Source organism: Hypanus sabinus, chromosome 18, assembly GCF_030144855.1.
Source record: "Hypanus sabinus isolate sHypSab1 chromosome 18, sHypSab1.hap1, whole genome shotgun sequence".
NCBI lineage: Eukaryota > Metazoa > Chordata > Chondrichthyes > Myliobatiformes > Dasyatidae > Hypanus > Hypanus sabinus.
The window spans coordinates 88,047-107,818 of record NC_082723.1 but is presented as its reverse complement, the minus strand read 5'-3'; positions in this window follow the sequence as shown (position 1 = coordinate 107,818).

Genomic DNA, 19,772 nt, shown 5'->3' with positions numbered 1-19,772 from the left:
GGTTTTTTTTGGATTCCAGAAGACGTTTGATAAGGTACAAGAAAAAAAGACTATTCCAGCAGATACGGTTGCATCGAGTTGGGGGTGATATATTACCATAGACAGAGGATGAGTTAACTAATAGAAAGCAGAGAGTTGGGATATTATGGGTGTTAATCTGGTTGACAATCAGTGGTGAGCTGTATGCCGCAACTGTTCACGATAGACATTAACGATTTGGAAAAGAGGACATACTGTGGTGTATCTACGTTTGTTGATGATACTAATTTGACTGGAAAAGTATACAGAGAGATTATGATAGGTTAGGTGAGTGTCAGAGGGAGTACAATTTTGACAATTGCGAGATCATTAATTTTGGAAGGAACTATGAAAGGGCAGATTATTAATTGAATAGGAAATATATGGAGCGTGCTGCTGTGCAGACGGACTTGGGAGTGGTTCAGCATGGAAGTTTGGTTTGCAGGTGCAGCAGGTTATCAAGAAAGAAAACGGAATGTTAGCCTTCATTGCTAGACGGATTGAATTTAACAGCAGGGAGCTTATGCTGCAACTGTACAGGGTAATGGTTCGGCCACGCCTGGATTACTGCGTGCAGCTCTGTTCTCCTTACTTGAAGAAGGATATACTGTCTTTGTAGGCGATGCAGAGGAGGTTCACCAGCTTCATTCCAGAGATGAGAGGGTGAGTCTATAAGGGCAGATTGAATCACCTGGGATAGTACTTGCTGAAATTCAGAAGAATAAGAAGAGATCCTATGGAAACATATAAAATTATGAAAAGGATAGATACGATAGAGGCAGGAAAGATGTTTTGACTGGTAGGTTACACAAGAACTAGGGGACATAGGAATAGGTTTAGGAGGGAATGACGAGGTACTGCTTTCCCCAGAGATTAGCCCAGTAAAGCTGTCCAGGCTACCTCAGTAAATATGTCTGTATACTTAAGATAAGGTGAAATAGATTTTGCAGATTAGGGAAATTAAGGGGAAAAGGCAGATAGGTGGAAATGAGTCGATAGGCAGGTCATCCATGATCTTATTTAATGCTGGAACCGGCTCGATGGGCCAGGTGGCCTACTCCTGCTCTTACCTTTATAGCCTTATGCTCTGATGCATGTGATTGTGTGTGTGTGTGTATTAACGTATGTATGTGGCGGGTTTGTGTCTCGACGTTGTTGGCATGTGTGTGTGGCTTTTTGTGTCTGTGCCTAGGTATTTTGTTTGTCTGTATTTGTCAATGTGCGTTAATGTTTTTTTTTCTGTGTCTGTGTAGGTAGACCCATTGTCTGTGCTTGCCCCTGCCCAACTGAACTGGTGTCCGTCCACTTGAATTTCTCCCAGTTGTTTCCAATCTACCTCCGTGAATTTCACATGCTCTGGAATTTCAACAACGTTAAAATCCCTGGTCCTGGTGGCCTGATTTTGAACATGGATTTCCAGTACCTATACAGTATTAGTACCTATACACCTAGAAAGTCTTAAAGTACTTCGCTTCCTTTTCGGTAAAAAGGCCCAACCAGTTTCCCCTCCTCTACACTTTATTTGCAGGCAGAGGGCAGTACAACAAAGAAACAAACCCTTTTGCCCATTTAGTTCGTACCTAATTATTATTCTGCCAATTTCCATAACTGCTGCTGGACAATAGTGCTAAATACCCTTGCCATCCTTGTTCAGATCCAAACTTTTCTAGAATGCCACCGAACCCACATTCAACATTTCGGCCGACAGCACTTACCACACCAGTACCAACCCTTGAGTGAAGAAAATCCTACTCGGATTCCCCTTGAATATTTTACCTTTCACAATTAAAATTCGAATTCTAGTTTCAGTCTCCTCAACCTCAGTGGAGCATTTCTGCTTGCATTTACCTGATCTGTAATACTCACAATATTGTAAATACCTATGAAAAATTCCCTAATTTTCCTCGTTCCAGAGAGTAGAGTCCAAACCAGTTCCCGACAGCTCAGATACTCAAGTCCCAGCAAACGTATGGTAAATTTTACCGGTACTCTTCCAATTTTAATTGATATAGGCAGGTAACAAAAACTGCACACAATACTCCAAATTAAGCCTCACCAACATCTTATACAATTTGAGCAAAACACCTCATCCCCTGTACTTAGTCGTTTCATTTAGGAAGGCCAATGTCTCAAATGCCTTCTTTACGACCCTATCAAACAGGCTTGCCACTTTCAACTAATTTTGAATCGCTGTTCCCAGCTTCATCTGCCCGACCGCACTCCCCGAGGCCCGACTGCTCACGGTTCAAAGTGAATTTATTATTAAAATAACTGCAAATGAGACACTTGTGTGTATGATATTCAACAAACCATCAAATCCACTGACACCCACATATCTGTGTCCACCCGCAAATCTGTGTTCACCATCATATTCGTCGACACATCCAAATCTGCTTATTAACGATATACATGAAAAATCAAAGTAAATCTAACGACCAAATCCCGTAGCTTTTGATTTGCTTCATTAGAAGTCTATATGCACAGCTGAACTTTTAGCAGCTTTTCGAGATGAGCAGACAACCCGCTCATTCCCCACATCAGCACAATGGGTAGGCACAGGTGAGATAGACATGGAAACCAGCACTTTGCTTGTGAAATAATGTTTAATGAGTTTCCAATAGCAATTTGACCAACTGTTGGGAAGATTGGTTTTCAGACAAATCAAAACCAAAAAACAAATTACAACTTTTCATGGAAAATTTCCTCCACCCAAAGTAAGCCCAAAATGATAGCAACAATTCTGCTGAAAAATACTTACAATTAGCAGAGAAACTGCCAATCAAATTTCCCAGTTAAATTACCTTTTGATCCATCCGAAAAGATTTCTTAATTTTCCTTCATGTATTGATTAATCAACCGAAGCTTAGGCAAAACCGAATCCTTAGACTTTATTTTTGAATCCTGTAAAGTAAAATATTGAAGTTATTGCGTTACCAAGAAAAATGCAGTGGAGCATACTGCATAATCCAAAATATACAAATTTTCCTAGCGTGATCAGAACCCAGCCACCAAAAACATAAACACTCTTCTTGAGATGCTCCCAAGAGTCCTGCAGCACAGCATTAACAGTGTGATCTGCCCCCTCAAATTAGGCCAGTATGTTAACAGCAACTGCATTTTCCGCAGCTGTTAAAGAGAACTGACCCATTTCAACCAGTAACGCCGAAACAGAGGATGAGCTTAGGGTATTACAACACAATGGAAAAGTCTGTGCTTGTATCACACCCAAATAAGTGAAAGTTCAAGATGAAGTTGAAGTTAAGCAACACAGCCATTATCAAGAACTGATCAGTTTAAACAGATCTAAATAGTTAACAGAGATTTCTCAAAGAACGGGCGCATAGAAACCTGAGAATACTTATTGCTCCACTGTATTTATCAATTATTTTACTGATACCGTGCTTCCATGTAAGCTGAATATCCACTCGCGTGGCGAGAAATCAATCTACTTGCACAAGAATTTAACCATATATTTACAAATCAAGCTCGGGTCTATCAAACCAATTTTTAAAAACACATAACTCATGATTTAGCTACTGAGAACATAAATCCTCATCTACTTACTTCCTGTTAGACCTTTTTAAACACATCAGGCTATTCAGTTAGAACCTGACACCGATATTATTTTACCTCTTCACTTAAATTAGCTTGATAACGAATCGCAGCAAATCACCCAGATCACAACTCAAGCTTCCCTATTTTCGTGTCGATCATTTTACCCTCAGCAATCAATACGAGAATATTATGATCCCCGCGAATCCCCCCTCTTTCAGAATCATTCACCAAACAATTTCCATTTTAAGGTTCTTTTGAAAGTTGAAAATGAAATTTCTGTCTCTAGGTACACCAGCTGGTGTAGACTGGCGGGTACTAAAAGTGTCGGCAGAAGAGATTGTGGGGGGCATTAGTAATGATCTTCAGGAAAGGAGAGATGTAGAAGAAAGAAAGTCATAAGCCAGTTAGTCTGACTTCAGTTGTTCGGAAAATTTTGCAGTCGATGTATAAGGACATCGTTTCAGGGTACGTGGAGGCACGTGGTAAAATAGGCTGTTGTCAACATGCCTTACAGGTGTGAAAATCTTCCCTGACGAATCTGTAGGAATGATTTGAAGACATAACAAGCATGACAGACAAAAGACAATTAGTGGCTGTTGTGCACTTGGATTTTCAGAAGGTCGATGTCAAGCTATCACAACGGAGGTTGCTTAATGTTTTTGTCCATTTCCTTCGTCTTCGAAATAAATACAGATGCAAAAAAACAATTAAGACCTTCCCAATTTCTCTAGGCTCCATCCATAGAGGACAGTCCTGATCGTCCTGAACAACATTGTTATCCCTTGCAATCCTTTTGCTCTTCATTTGTCTTCAGGGATCCTTCACCTATTCTGCTCGAGAAATCTCAGGTCTTCTTCTCGCCCGATTGAATTCTCCCCTCAGTCTTCTATACATTTCTCATACTGCTGCAGTTTCTCAACTGATGCTAAATGTTTATGCCCCTTTCGGCTTCATAATCAGGTCTTCAATATCTCTCTAAAATCAAAATTCCATGAAGTATTGTCTTTTAATCTAACAGGAACATACAAACTCTGTACTCTCAATATTTCACTTTTGATGGTTTGCAACTTAGCAAGCATCCTAACTCACCCAACACCGGCCTGAATTATACTGATGCCTGTGGCCTCTGCATTCTGGTCTAAGGTCTACAGCCTTTACTCTACATCTGTGGTCTATGGTCTTTGACTAAAGCTCTACAGTCTGTGCTCTACAATCTATGGTCTATGGTCTCTAGCCCAAGAGAGAAGGTCTGTCTCCGCTTGTGTCTGTCCTAAACTCTATGGTCTTTGGTTTATCGTCTCTGGCCTAATCTCTATTGTCTGTGGTCTGTTGTCTCCGGCGTAGGCTCTATGTTCTGTGGTTAATGGACTTTGGCATAAGCTCTATACACCGTGCTCTACAGTCCGTGGTCTATCGTCTCTGGCCTAAACTCTATGGTCTGTGGCCTAAACTCAATGGTCTGTAGTCTATTATCCCTGGCCTCAACTCTACGGTCTGTGACCTATGGTCTCTGTCCAAAGTTATCTGGTCTGTGCACAACGGCCTGTGGTCAATGGCCTTTCCCCTAAACTCTACAGTCTATGCTCTATGGTCTGTGGTCTCTGGTACCTGGCTTAAGCTCCAGGGTCTGTAGTCTATGGTCGCTAAAATAAACTTTATTTTATTTAGTGGAACATCGTAGAACTGTAATTTCCAGTCCAATGGCCAATTATTTAACACGAGCCTAATGACAGACAGTACACAATGACAAATTAATCAACTCACCGGTACGACTTCGAACCGTGGAAGAAAGCGCACCAACTAGAGGTACCGCACTTGCTCACTGGGTCTGCATACAACCCCTTTGCAGACAGTGCCAGAATAGATATCTGAACTCTGCCAGAGTTACCCGTATCTCTGCTAAGCGCGCGCGCGCGCGTTTGTGTGTGTGTGTGTGTGTGTGTGTGTGTGTGTGTGTGTGTGTGTGTGTGTGTGTGTGTGTGTGTGTGTGTGTGTGTGTGTGTGTGTGTGTGTGTGTGTGTGTGTGTGTGTGTGTGTGTGTGTGTGTGTAACTGCATAAGAGTAAGAGCTCGGTCAGGAAAGCTGACTGCCCACGATAGTTCTGTCTATGATTGTCAATGTGGCAGTCAAGGTGTGTGGTGTATCTCTGAAATACAGTCTGTTGGAAAGGAGCTGACTTGGTTATATGATCCAGGCTGAGCCCCAATAGGTTCACAGTCATCTCCAGCCGTCAGCAGACACGATTCAGTTACAGTGACATTAGGCCATGAAGGCAAGAATGGAACTTAAACTAAGTTATGATATATATTATTAGAACTATGCAGAATACGACATTTTAACCTACTCCAAGATCAGTCTTAACCCACACCACCGTCCGGTTATCTATCACTGATGCGCCTAAAGTACAGTTTGTTAAATTCCCCTGATGGATCGGCTTCCCCCGCCATCTCTGACAGGATACTCAGTGCAGACACCATTCTCTGTGTAAATCACTAAGCTCTGAAATCACCACTATACTTCCCTCAAGTTAACCTGAAAATTATTCTCTGGTATTAGCCATTTCTGCCTCTCTGAATGTCCACTCGATCTATGTCTCCTATGTCCACTACTGTCACTTTACCTCTCATTCTTCTTCACTCCAAAGAGGAAAGTTTGAGTTCGATCAACCTGTCCTCCTGTCCTGTGTGGAGCAAAACATGGAAACATACAGCAAAGTGTGTCATTTGAGTTGCGATGCTTTAGTTCGATTACAAACTGAAATTTCCTTTTCATTATCACAGATGTCTTCCTCTATTTCAGCTGCAATTTCTAAACCCGGCTATTCCTCCCAAATAAGTCCCAGCAGCTCACCCTCTCCACAGGAACTTTCCCTCAGGATGCAGTAAAAAGTATTAATGGAGACTTCACCATCAGAACAAAACACTCACTTTTCTATTTCAGAAGTACAGAAATCAGTGAACAATAACGCCTTATTTCTGTATATAATCTCTTATCTGAAAGAAACAAAAAAGGTCCTTGTCTGGTATGTTGTTTTCTGTACCGTTTGACTAAAAGACATCATCGTTCCTTCATCAAACATACCTTCTCGATGGAAAATACCCTTAGAAATCCATTATCTGATTCCACTATGCCAGGCTGAAAATCTGGACTGCCAGTTATTGGAGTGAAGGGTGATATTTTCGCTGCGTTATCCTCAATTCTCCGCACGACCCTCCAAGCCCTTTTTGTATTGTTATTGGATTGCGACAATATTCCTCAACTGGTTTCATCTACTTGAAGAAAAACACATTAATAAGTGTGCATTTTGCGTATGAAGCTTTAATGTCCAGCCAAATTGAGGAGGGGCCCCTGCAAACCCAGTCAACCACATAAGATAAAAAGAAACAATTGATATAAGACCATAAGACAAAGGAGCAGAGGTCGGCCATTAGGCCCATCGAGCCTGCTCCGCCATTTCATCCTGAGTTGATCCAGTCTCCCTTTTAGCCCCATTCCCCCGCTTTCTCACCATAACCTTTGATGCCCTGACTACTCAGATTCCTATCAATCTCTGCCTTAAATACGCCCAGTGACTTGGCCTCCACTGCTGCCCGTAGCAACAAATTCCACAGATTCACCACCCGCTGGATAAAAAAAAAATCGCATCTCCGTTCTGAATCGGCGCCCTTCAATCCTCAAGTCATGTCCTCTTGTACTAGACTCCCCCATCATTGGAAACAATTTTGCCACATTCACTCTGTTCATGCCCTTCAACATTCGAAATACTTCTATGAGGTCCCCCGTCATTCTTCTAATCTCCAAGGAGTACAGTCCAAAAGCGGTCAAACGTTCCTCATATGCTAACCCTCTCATTCCCGGAATCATTCTAGTAAATCTTCTCTGAACCCTCTCCAATGTCAACATTTCCTTTCTCAAATTAGGAGCCCAAAACTGCAAACAGTATTTCAAGTGACGTCTTACCCGTGCTTTTTTGAACCTCAACATCATATCCCTGCTCCTATACTGTATTCCTCTAGAAATGAATGCCAACATTGCATTCGCCTTCTTCACCATCGACTCAACCTGGAAGTTAATCGTAAGGGTATTCTGCACGAGGACTCCCAAGTCCCGTTGCATGTCAGAACTTTGAATTCTCTCCCTATTTAAATAATAGCCTGCCCGTTTATTACTTCCACCAAAGTGCATGACGGTACAGTTTCCGACATTGTAGTTCATTTGCCATTTCTTTGCCCATTCCCCCAATCTATTCAAGTCTCTCTGCAGACTCTCTGTTTCCTCAGCACTACCGGTCGCTCCCCCTATCTCTGTATCATCAGCAAACTTAGCCACAAAGCCATCTATTCCATAATCCTGTTGATATACAACGTAAAAAAAAAACAAGCGGCCCCAACAAGGGCACCAGTGGTAACCAGCAGCCAACCAGAATGGGATCCCTTATTCACACTCTCTGTTTCCTGCCAATCAACCAACTCTCCATCCACGCATCTAACTTTCCCGTAATTCCATGGGCTCTTATCTTGTTTAGCAACCTCATGTGCGGCACCTTGTCAAAGGCTTTCTGAAAATCCAAATGCACAACATCCACTGCATTTCCCTTGTCTAGACGACTTGTAATTTCCTCAGAAATTTGCACTAGGTTTGTCAGACAGGATTCACCTTTAAGGGAACCATGCTGAGTTCTGCCTATCTTATCATATGCCTCCTGGTACTCCATCCTTGACAATGGATTCCAACAACTTCCCAATCACCGATGTCTAGCTTGAAACTCTATAATTTCCTTTTTGCTTCTTTGCCCCCTTCATAAATAGCGGAGTGACATGTGCAATTTTCAAGACCTCCGGAACCATGCCAGAATCTACCGACTTTTGAAAGATCATTGCTAATGCCTCTGCAATCTCCACTGCTACTTCGTTAAGAACATGAGGGTGCATTCCATCTGGTCCAGGATATTTATCTACACTTAGACTATTCAGCTTTCTTTGTCGGAATTCTGACTGCACACATTTCTCTTCCCTGACACCCTTGAATGTCCGTTATATTGCTGAAGGCTTCCTCAGTGAACACTGATGCAAAATACTAATTCAGTTCCTCTGCCATTTCTTTTTCTCCCATTAGAATTTCTCCGGCATCATTTCCTATTGGTCCTATGTATACGCTCACCTGTCTTTTACTCTTCATATATTTGAAAAAGCTTTTAGTATCGTTTTTGATATTATTTGATAGCTTCTTTTCATAGTTCATCTTTTCCTTCTTAATGACCTTCTTAGCTTCCTTTTGTAAGCTTATAAAAACTTCCCAATCCTCTGTCTTCCCACTAATGTTTGCTTCCTTGTATGCCCTCTGGTTTGATTTTACATTGGTTTTGACTTCTCGTCAGCCATAGTTGCATCCTTTTTCCATTCGAAAATTGCTTCTTCTTTGGAATATATCTGTCTTTCACCTTCCGCACTTCTCGCACAAAATCTAGCCACTGCTGTTCTGCCGTCCTTCGCGCTAGTGTCCCTTTACACTCAACCGTGGCCAGTTCCTCTCTCTTGCCACTGTAATTTCCTTTACTCCACTGAAATACCGATATCATTTGAGGTCTGGAAAATCCAGACCCCCTTTGCTACAGGGAGTCTGTAACTTAGACTGTATAATACAGAGTTTTGTTTTTGTTCCAAATGAAAGAAACGAATCAGCCATTTATTGTTTAAGTCTTTGATGAACGAGAGTTAAATATGAGAACCTCAAAGTCAACTCTCCCGCATGTAAGCGGCGACTAACAACAATCACCCCCTCTCCGACCGGCAAAACAAAAACTGCACTTGAAAGAGGTTTTACTCTCCACTTTGATATTATTTGCTAGCTTGTTTACATATTTCATCTCTTTTTTTCTTCTCATGATTCTCTCAGTTGCCTTCTGTAGGTTGTTAAAAACTTCCCAATCCTCTATCTTCCCACTAATTTTAGCGTTGTTGCATGCACTGTCTTTCGTTTTTGCATTAGATTTGACTTCCCTTGTCATCCACAGTTGTATTATTTTGCCATTGGAGTATTTCTTCACTTTTGGAATTCACATGTCCTGCCCCTTACTGATTTTTTTTCTAGAAACGAATGCCGTTGCTGCTCTGCTGACATCATTACCAGAAGCTCTTTTCAATTTACTTTGACTAATTCCTCTCTTAATCCATTGTAATTTCCTTTATTCCACTGAAATACTGCTATGTCAGAATTTATTTCCTCCCTATGAAATTTTAAGTTCAACTCTTGAAATTATAGTTTCAATATAATTATGGAGAAGGACAGGACTGGACCCAGCGTTGAGATTTTTGGTTGGAGAAAGGCTAACGTTGCAGAGATGCGAAAGGATTTAGAAGGAGTGGATTGGGACAATTTGTTTCATGGGATGGATGTAATAGAGAAATGCAAGTTATTAAAGGTGACATTTCTTTGGGGTACAGAATGTTTATGTGCCTGTTAGGTTGAAAGGAATGGTTAACAGTTTGAGAGAGCCATGGTTTTTAAGGGATAATGGACGCTTGGTTAGGAAAAAGGTTATCTACAATAAATATAGGCAGCATGGAGTAAATGAGGTGCTCGAGCAAAATATAAAGATTGTAGGAAGAAACTTAAGAAAGAGATTAGAAAAGCTAAAAGAAGATAAGAGGTTGCTTTGGCAAGTAAGGTGAAATTAAATCCGAAGGGTTTCTACTGTTATATTAATAGCAAAAGGATAGTTAGGGATAAAATTGGTCCCTTAGAAATTCAGAATGTACAGCTATGTGTGGAGCCAAAACAGATGGGGGAGAATTTGAACAATTTTTTTTCTTCGGTATTCACTAAGGAGAAGAATATTGAATTGTGTACGGTAAGGGAAATAAGTAGGTAAGTTATGGAAACTATGGCGATTATAGAGGAGGAAGTACTGGCGCTTTTAAGGAATATAAAAGTGGGTGAATCTCCATATCCTGACAGGATATTCCCAGGGACCTTGAGGGAAGTTAGTGTAGAAATAGCAGGGGCTCTGACAGAAATATTTCAAATGTCATTAGAAACGGGGATGGTGCCGGAGGATTGGCATATTGCTGATGTGGTTCCATTGTTTAAAAAGGGTTCTTTTAAAGATCTCTTTCGTGAAAACTTTTCCAGTCTTTCATATGCTATAAAACAGAGTCTGGTACAATGGTCACCTCTATCTATGTCTTTGGTAGGTCGTATTAATGTCGTTAAAATGTATGTCCTCCCCAAATTTTATACCTATTTCAATCTATCCCAATTTTTATTCCTAAATCTTTTTTTGATTCCTTAGACTCTATTATTTTGTCATATCTGTGGCAGAATAAGCGCTCTAGAATTAATAAAATCCATCTCCAAAAATCTAAAAAAGAGGGTGGCATGGCTTTACCTAACTTTCGTTTATATTATTGGGCAGCTAATATACCTTGTGCTACCTTCTGGTCTTTCTTCCATGGCCAATCCGAGTGCCCTATCTGAGTGGCGATGGAGCTGAGCTCCACTAAAGAATTATCTATCTCTGCACTTCTTGGCTCTGCACTCCCTAGTAGTCTGCCCAGATCAATAGCTAATCCTCTTGTTAGACACTCTTTGCGTATATGGGCTCAGATCAGGAAGTGCTATGGTTTCCAGGGGTTTTCCGTTTCCAGCCCTGTTGCTCATAATCAACTTTTTTTACCTACTACATACGATTCAGCATTCCAGATTTGGTATAGCAACGGCATTAGACATTTTGAAGATCTTTTCATTGATAATCGCTTCGCTTCTTTTCAGCAGTTCTCTGTTAAGTTCAATCTGCCTATATAACAAAACCATATAACCACATAACAATAACAGCACGGAAACAAGCCATCTCGGCCCTCCTAGTCCGTGCCGAACTCTTAATCTCACCTAGTCCCACCTACCCGCACTCAGCCCATAACCCTCCACTCCTTTCCTGTCCATATACCTATCCACTTTTATCTTAAATGACACAACTGAACTGGCCTCTACTACTTCTACAGGAAGCTCATTCCACACAGCTATCACTCTCTGAGTAAAGAAATACCCCCTCGTGTTTCCCTTAAACTTTGCCCCCTAACTCTCAAATCATGTCCTCTCGTTTGAATCTCCCCTACTCTCAATGGAAACAGCCTGTTCACGTCAACTCTATCTATCCCTCTCAAAATTTTAAATACCTCGATCAAATCCCCCCTCAACCTTCTACGCTCCAATGAATAGAGACCTAACTTGTTCAACCTTTCTCTGTAACTTAAGTGCTGAAACCCAGGTAACATCCTAGTAAATCGTCTCTGCACTCTCTCTAATTTATTGATATCTTTCCTATAATTCGGTGACCAGAACTGCACACAATATTCCAAATTTGGCCTTACCAATGCATTGTACAATTTTAACATTACATCCCAACTTCTGTACTCAATGCTTTGATTTCTAAAGGCCAGCGTTCCAAAAGCCTTCTTCACCACCCTATCTACATGAGACTCCACCTTCAGGGAACTATGCACTGTTATTCCTAGATCTCTCTGTTCCTCTGCATTCCTCAATGCCCTACCATTTACCCTGTATGTTCTATTTGGATTATTCCTGCCAAAATGTAGAACCTCACACTTCTCAGCATTAAACTCCATCTGCCAACGTTCAGCCCATTCTTCTAACCGGCATAAATCTCCCTGCAAGCTTTGAAAACCCACCTCATTCTCCACAACACCTCCTACCTTAGTATCATCGGCATACTTACTAATCCAATTTACCACCCATCATCCAGATCATTTATGTATATTACAAACAACATTGGGCCCAAAACAGATCCCTGAGGCACCCCGCTAGTCACCGGCCTCCATCCCGATAAACAATTATCCACCACAACTCTCTGGCATCTCCCATCTAGCCACTGTTGAATCCATTTTATTACTCCAGCATTAACACCTAACGACTGAACCTTCTTAACTAACCTTCCATGTGGAACTTTGTCAAAGGCCTTGCTGAAGTCCATATAGACTACATCCACTGCCTTACCCTCGTCAACATTCCTCGTAACTTCTTCAAAAAATTCAATAAGGTTTGTCAAACATGACCTTCCACGCACAAATCCATGCTGGCTACTCCTAATCAGATCCTGTCTATCCAGATAATTATTAATACTATCTCTAAGAATACTTTCCATTAATTTACCCACCACTGATGTCAAACTGACAGGTCTATAATTGCTAGGCTTACTTCTAGAACCCTTTTTAAACAATGGAACCACATGAGCAATACGCCAATCCTCCGGCACAATCCCCGTTTCTAATGACATCTTAAAGATCTCCGTCAGAGCTCCTGCTATTTCTACACAAACTTCCATCAAGGTCCTGGGGAATATCCTGTCAGGATCCGGAGATTTATCCACCTTTAAATTTCTTAAAAGCGCCAGTACTTCCACCTCTTTAATTGTCATAGGCTCCATAACTTCCTTACTTGTTTCCCACACCTTACACAATTCAATATCCTTCTCCTTAGTGAATACCGAAGAGAAGAAATCGTTCAAAATCTCTCCCATCTCCCTCGGCTCTACACACAGCTGACCACTCTGATTCTCTACGGGGCCAATTTTATCCCTCACTATCCTCTTGCTTTTAATATAACTGTAGAAACCTTTCGGATTTACTTTCACCTTATTTGCCAAACCAACCTCGTATCTTCTTTTAGCTTTTCTAATCTCTTTCTTAAGATTCCTTTTACATTCTTTATATTTCTCGAGCAATTCCTTTACTCCATGCTGCCTATATCTATTGTAGACATCCCTCTTTTTCCGAACCAAATTTCTAATATCCCTTGAAAACCATGGTGCTTTCAAACCTTTAATCTTTCCTTTCAACCTAACAGGAACATAAAGATTCTGTTCCCTCATAATTTCACCCTTAAATGACCTCCATTTCTCTATTACATCCTTCCCATAAAACAACTTGACCCAATCCACTCTCTCTAAATCCCTTCGCATCTCCTCAAAGTTAGCCTTTCTCCAATCCAAAATCTCAACTCTAGGTCCTGTCCTGGTCCATAATTATATTGAAGCTAATGCTATTGTGATCACTGGACCCGAAGTGCTCCCCAACACATACATCTGTCAGCTGACCTATCGCATTCCCTAACAGGAGATCCAACACTGCCCCATCTCTAGTCGGTACTTCTATGTATTGTTGCAAAAAACTATCCTGCACACATTTCACGAACTGTAAACCATCCAGCCCTTTTACAGAATGAGCTTCCCAGTCTACGTGTGGAAAATTAAAATCTCCCACAATCACCACCTTGTGTTTACTACAAATATCTGCTATCTCCTTACACATTTGCTCTTCCAACTCTCGCTCCCCATTAGGTGGCCTATAATACACTCCTATCAGTGTTACTACACCTTTCCCATTCCTCAACTCCACCCAAGTAGTCTCCCTAGAGGAGCTCTCTAATCTATCCTTCCAAAGCACCGCCAGAAGATTTTCTCGGACAAGCAACGCAACACCTCCTACTCTATCGCACCTGAAGCAACTAAATCCAGGAATATTTAGTTGCCAATCACACCCTTCCTGCAACCATGTTTTACTAATAGCTACAACATCATAATTCCAGGTATCAATCCACGCTTTAAGCTCATCCACCTTTCTTACAATGCTCCTAGCATTAAAATAGATACATTTAAGATACTCTCCACCTCTTCCTCTCTTTTCATCCCTAACAATGCATTCAAATTTATTCTCCTTTTCTTTCTTCTCCCCTACATCTTCGGGCTGAGCGCATTCCTTCTCCATCACCTGCCTTTCCTCCCTCACACACTGTCTATTCACTTGCTCTACTGGTGAACTAACCTCCTCTCCCATGGTTTCCTCAAATTTATTCCCGCCCCCCTCCCATCTTACTAGTTTAAAGTCTGCCCTGTAGCCCTAGCAAACCGCCCCGCTAGGATATTGGTCCCCCCAGGATTCAAGGGTAACCCGTCCTTCTTGAACAGGTCACGCCTGCCCCAGAAGAGGTCCCAATGATCCAGAAACTTGAATCCCTGCCCCCTGCTCCAATCACACAGCCATGCATTCATCCTCCACCTAATTCCATTTCTACTCTCACTGTCGCGTGGCACAGGCAGTAATCCCGAGATTACTACCTTTGCGGTCCTTCTTCTTAACTGCCTTCCTAACTCCCTATACTCTCGTTTCAGGACCTCTTCCCCTTTCCTTCCTATGTCATTGGTACCTACATGTACCACGACCTCTGGCTCCTCACCCTCCCACTTCAGGATATCTTGGACGCGATCAGAAACGTCCCGAACCCTGGCACCAGGGAGGCAAATTACCATCCGGGACTCCCGATCACCTCCACAGAACCGCCTGTCTGAACCCCTGACTATCGAGTCCCTTATTACTATGGTCCTCTTTCTTCTACCCCTACCCTTCTGAGCTACTTGGCCGTCCTCTGTGCCGGAGGCCCGGCCACTGTCACTTCCACCAGGTAGGCTGCCCCCCCAACAGTACTCAAACATGAGTACTTATTGTCAAGGGGTACAGCCACTGGGGTACTCTCTAGTACCTGCCTCTTCCCTTTGCTGACCGTGACCCACCTATCTGCCTCCCGTGGCCCCGGAGTGACCACTGCCTGTAACTCCTCTCAATCACCTCCTCACTCTCCCTGACCAGGTGAAGGTCATCGAGCTGCAGCTCCAGTTCCCTAACTCTGTCCTTCAGGAGCTGCAGTTCGGTGCACCTGGCGCAGATGTGGACGTCCGGGAGGCTCGGAGACTCCAGGACCTCCCTCATCCGACACCGAGAACAACAAGCTGCCCTCACACTCATACTTCCTGAAAAATAACAAGAACTAAAAGATAAGCCGACTGTGCCCTCTTCTGCCTAAGCCCCCTAAGCCCAAGCCCTACACTCTGCTCCCGGCGCGCTCCGCTGCCCGCAAACGAAGCTGCCCGCTTCTTAAGGCTGCGTTCTTTTTATACCTTCCCTCTTTCCCAGGCCTCCTCACGCACCTGCGCAGTCCCGCCTCTCAGAACTGCGATCTGAGACGCAATTGGATAATTTGAAAATGGCCGCCGCCGCACTTCCTCTCAAAGCCTCGCTGTCCTCTTCCAAAAGAGAACTACCTCACACAGTCTCTCCTTTTTATATCTTCCCGCCTTCCCAGGCCTCCTCACGCGCCTGCGCAGTCCCGCCTCTCAGAACTCCGATCTGAGACGCAATTGGACAATTTGAAAATGGCCGCCGTTTGCTCATTTTGATGCTCAATGCTCATTTTTTCAGATATCTTGGTCCGACACTTTGTTGCTCCTTTAATTCCTAACTTTCCGGAAATGCCTGCGAAAAATGCTATGGACCTATTTCTTTCCATGAATCCACTAGGTAAAGGCTTAATATCAATCATCCGAGATAAACTAGCAGCCTTACGACGGGCCCCCATGGATAAAATCAAAATGGCCTGGGAGCAGGATTTAAATATCTCCTTATCTGAGGAGAGCTGGGATTCAGTTCTCAAATCGGTTAACTCAACCTCTCTTTCTGCTCGCCACTGCCTTTTACAGTTTAAGATTGTTCATGAGCCCATATGTCTGAATCTAAACTATCTCGATTCTACCCTAGCGTTAGTCCGCTCTGTGATAAATGCAAGAGGGGCGTGGCCTCTCTCATCCGTATGTACTGGTTCTGTCCTAGCTTGGAGAAATTCTGGAAATATGTCTTTACTACGTTATCGTGTATTCTGAATCAGCACCTAGAGCCAAACTTCTTAAATGCTCTGTTCGGTTTTTGGGGCGAGACAGATTTATGTCTGGGTCCGACCAAATGCCGAATATTATCCTTTGCCTCTCTCCTGGCTAGACGCTTGATCCTCCTCAGATGGAGAGATGTTGCCCCGCCCACTCATGCTCAATGGCTTAACGACATCATGGCCTGTTTGGACATCGAAAAAAATCATTATTCAGTTCTCAATTCGGATCTAAAGTTCCATAAGGTCTGGAGACCTTTTATCGAGTACTTTCATAACCTTCCTCTTGACTAGGGTTTTTTTTTCTTTTCGGTCCCTTGCTTTCAGCTCCTTTTTTTTCTGGTAGAAGGCATTATTATCCTCTGTTGCTGAGTGTATTCACAGTCTGGGAGTTTGGCTGTCCTGACTTATACTCTCTATATTGTGTTGTGGTTGGTCTGGAGTTGCTGTTGTTTTTTTCTTGTGTTGTGGGGCTTGGGGAGGACACTAAGCTTACTTGTCTTTAATTTAGGTGCCTTTATTTGTTAAATTCTATTCCTTTGTAGCATATTGTTATTGTATGCTTAATTTTGCACTGTTTTAATGTTCCTCATTGGGATTTGGGGTTTTTAATTTGTAAAATGTTTTGAAAAACTAATAAAAAAATTTTTAAAAAGGGTTCTAAGAGTAAACCTAGCAATTATAGGCCTGTCAGTTTGACGTCAGAGGTGGGTAAATTAATGGAAAGTATTCTTAGAGATGGTATATAATTATCTGGATAGACAGGGTCTTATAAGGAATAGTCAGCATAGATTTGTGCGTGGAAGGTTATGATTGACAAATCTTATAGAATTGTTTAAAGAGTTTACGAGGACGGTTGACGAGGGTAAAGCAATGGATGTTGTCTCTGCGGACTTCAGTAAGGCCTTTGACAAGGTTCCACTCGGAAGGTTAGTGAGGAAGCTTCAATCGTTAGGTATTAATATTGAAGTAATAAAATTGATTCAATAGTGGCTGGATAAGAGATGCCAGAGAGTAGTGGTGGTTAACTGCTTGTGAGGTTGGAGACCGGTGACTAGTGGTGTGTCTCAGGGATCTGTACTGGGTCCAATGTTATTTGTCATATATATTAATGATCTGGATGATGGGGTTGTAAATTGGATTAGTAAGTATGCAGATGATGCTGAGGTAGGTGGCGTTGTGGATAATGAAGTAGGTTTTCAAAGTTAGGCTAGTTATAAGAATGGGCTGGATGAATGCAGATGGAGTTTAATGCTGTTAAGTGTGAGGTGCTACATTTTGGTAGGAATAATCCAAATAGGACATACATGGTAAATGGTATGGCATTGAAGAATGCAGTAGAACAAAGTGATCTAGTAATAATGGTGCATAGTTCCCTGAAGGTGGAATCTCATGTGGATAGGGTGGTGCAGAAAGCTTTTGGTGTGCTGTTTTTCATAAATCAGAGCATTGAGTATAGGAATTGTGATGTAATTTTAAAATTGTACAAGGCATTGGTAATGCTGAATTTGAAGTATTGTGTACAGTTCTGGTCACCCAATTATAGGAAAGATTTCAACAAAATAGAGAAAGTACAATGAAGCTTTACTGGAATGTTACCTGGGTTTCAGCACCTAAGTTACAGGGAAAGGTTGAGCAAGTTAAGACTTTATTCTTTGGAGCGTGGAAGGTTGAGGGGGCTTTTCAGAGGTATTTGAAATTATGAGGGGAATAGATAGAGTTGAAGTGGATAGGGTTTTTCCATTGAGAGTAGGGGAGATTCAAACAGCAGGACATGAGTTGAGAGTTTGGGGGCAAAACTTTAAGGGTAACACGAGGGGGAATTTCTTTACTCAGAGAGCGGTAACTGTGTGGAACAAGATGTTGTAGAGGCAGGTTCGTTATTGTCATTTAAAGTAAAATTGGATTGGTATATGTACAGGAAAGGAATGGATGGCTATAGGAGGAGTGCGGGCTAGTGGATCTCGGTGTGAGTAAGTGTTCGGCACGGACTAGGGGGACCGAGATGGCTTGTTTCCGTGCTGTAATTGCTATTTGGTTATATGGTTATATTTGAGAAGTTAAAATTTCCCATCACGACAACTCTGATATTATTAAACCTTTCCAGTATCTGTTTCCCTATATGCTCCTCGATATCCCTGTTACCATTGGGCGGCCTGTGAAAATCACACAATAAAATCATTAACCCTTTCCCGTCCCTAACCTCCACCCAGAGAGACTCAGTAGAAAATCCCTCCATGGTGTCCATCTATTCTGCAGCCGATACATTAACAGTGCCACTTTTGCCTCCCTCTCGGTCCTTCATGAATCATCTATAACCCGGTACTTGAAGTAAGCAATCCTGTCCCTGAGACTTCCAGTTCTCTGTAATGGCCACCACATCATATCTCCAAGTACCGATCCACGCTCTAAGCTCATCCGCTTTGTTCACAACACTCCTTGCGTTAAAATAGACACACCTCGAAACATCGATCAGGGCGCTTCCCTTCTCTATCACCAGTCTATCCTCCTTCTCGCACTGTCTATAAGCTTTCTCTGTTTGGGAGACAACTTCCTCCTCCCCTGTCTCTTCAATATGTTTACTACCCTCTATCAATTCTAGATTAAACTCTCCCCGGTAGCCTTGGCAATCCTCTCTGCCAAGATATTGGTCCCCCTGGGATTCATGTGCAACCTGTCGCATCTGCCTCAAAAGGGGTCCCAGTGATCCAGAAATCTGAATCACTGCTCCTTGCTGCAATCCCTCAGCCATGCATTTATCCTCCACCTCACTCTATTCCTATTCTCACAGGCAGTCATCCCGAGATTATTACTTTGCTGTCCTGCTTCTTAACTTCCGTCCGAACACCTTGTAGTCATTTTTCAGGATATCTTTCCTTTTCCTTTCTATGTCATTGGTACCAATACGTACTACTACCTCTGGCTGTTACCCCTCCCTCAGCAGAATATCTTGGACGCGATCTGAAACATCCCGGACCCAGGGATCTGGGAGTCAAACTACCATCCGAGTTTCTTTCCTGCGTCCACAGAATCGCAGGAAGGGAACTCTTCTTCTTCTTGAAGAGGTGTTTCATATCTCTTATCAACAAGGGTTACTTTACGGGGCTATCCGATCCCTGTCGCAATGAAAGAAGCCAATGCTGAACCCCAATCAAGTACCCCATTAAAAATTACCATATTTTCCTTGTGTATTTGAAGGAACAAATCGCTTCCCTAATTCGACTATGTCGAATAGCTGTGCTCGATCGTTCTGAAATGCTGACAAGCGGAGCGATCAGTTACAAGCCCGTTTCACTTTCTAGTATTAGCACTAGTCGGCCTGCCCGCCAGGTCTCCATCCTATACACAACAGAGAACTTTTGTCACATCTAAACCTTTTAAACAGAGGAATTGCCGATGAATATCAGTAAAGTTTAATGGAAGACACGCTGGGAACTCAGCAGGTTGGGCAGCATCCGTGGAAACGATCC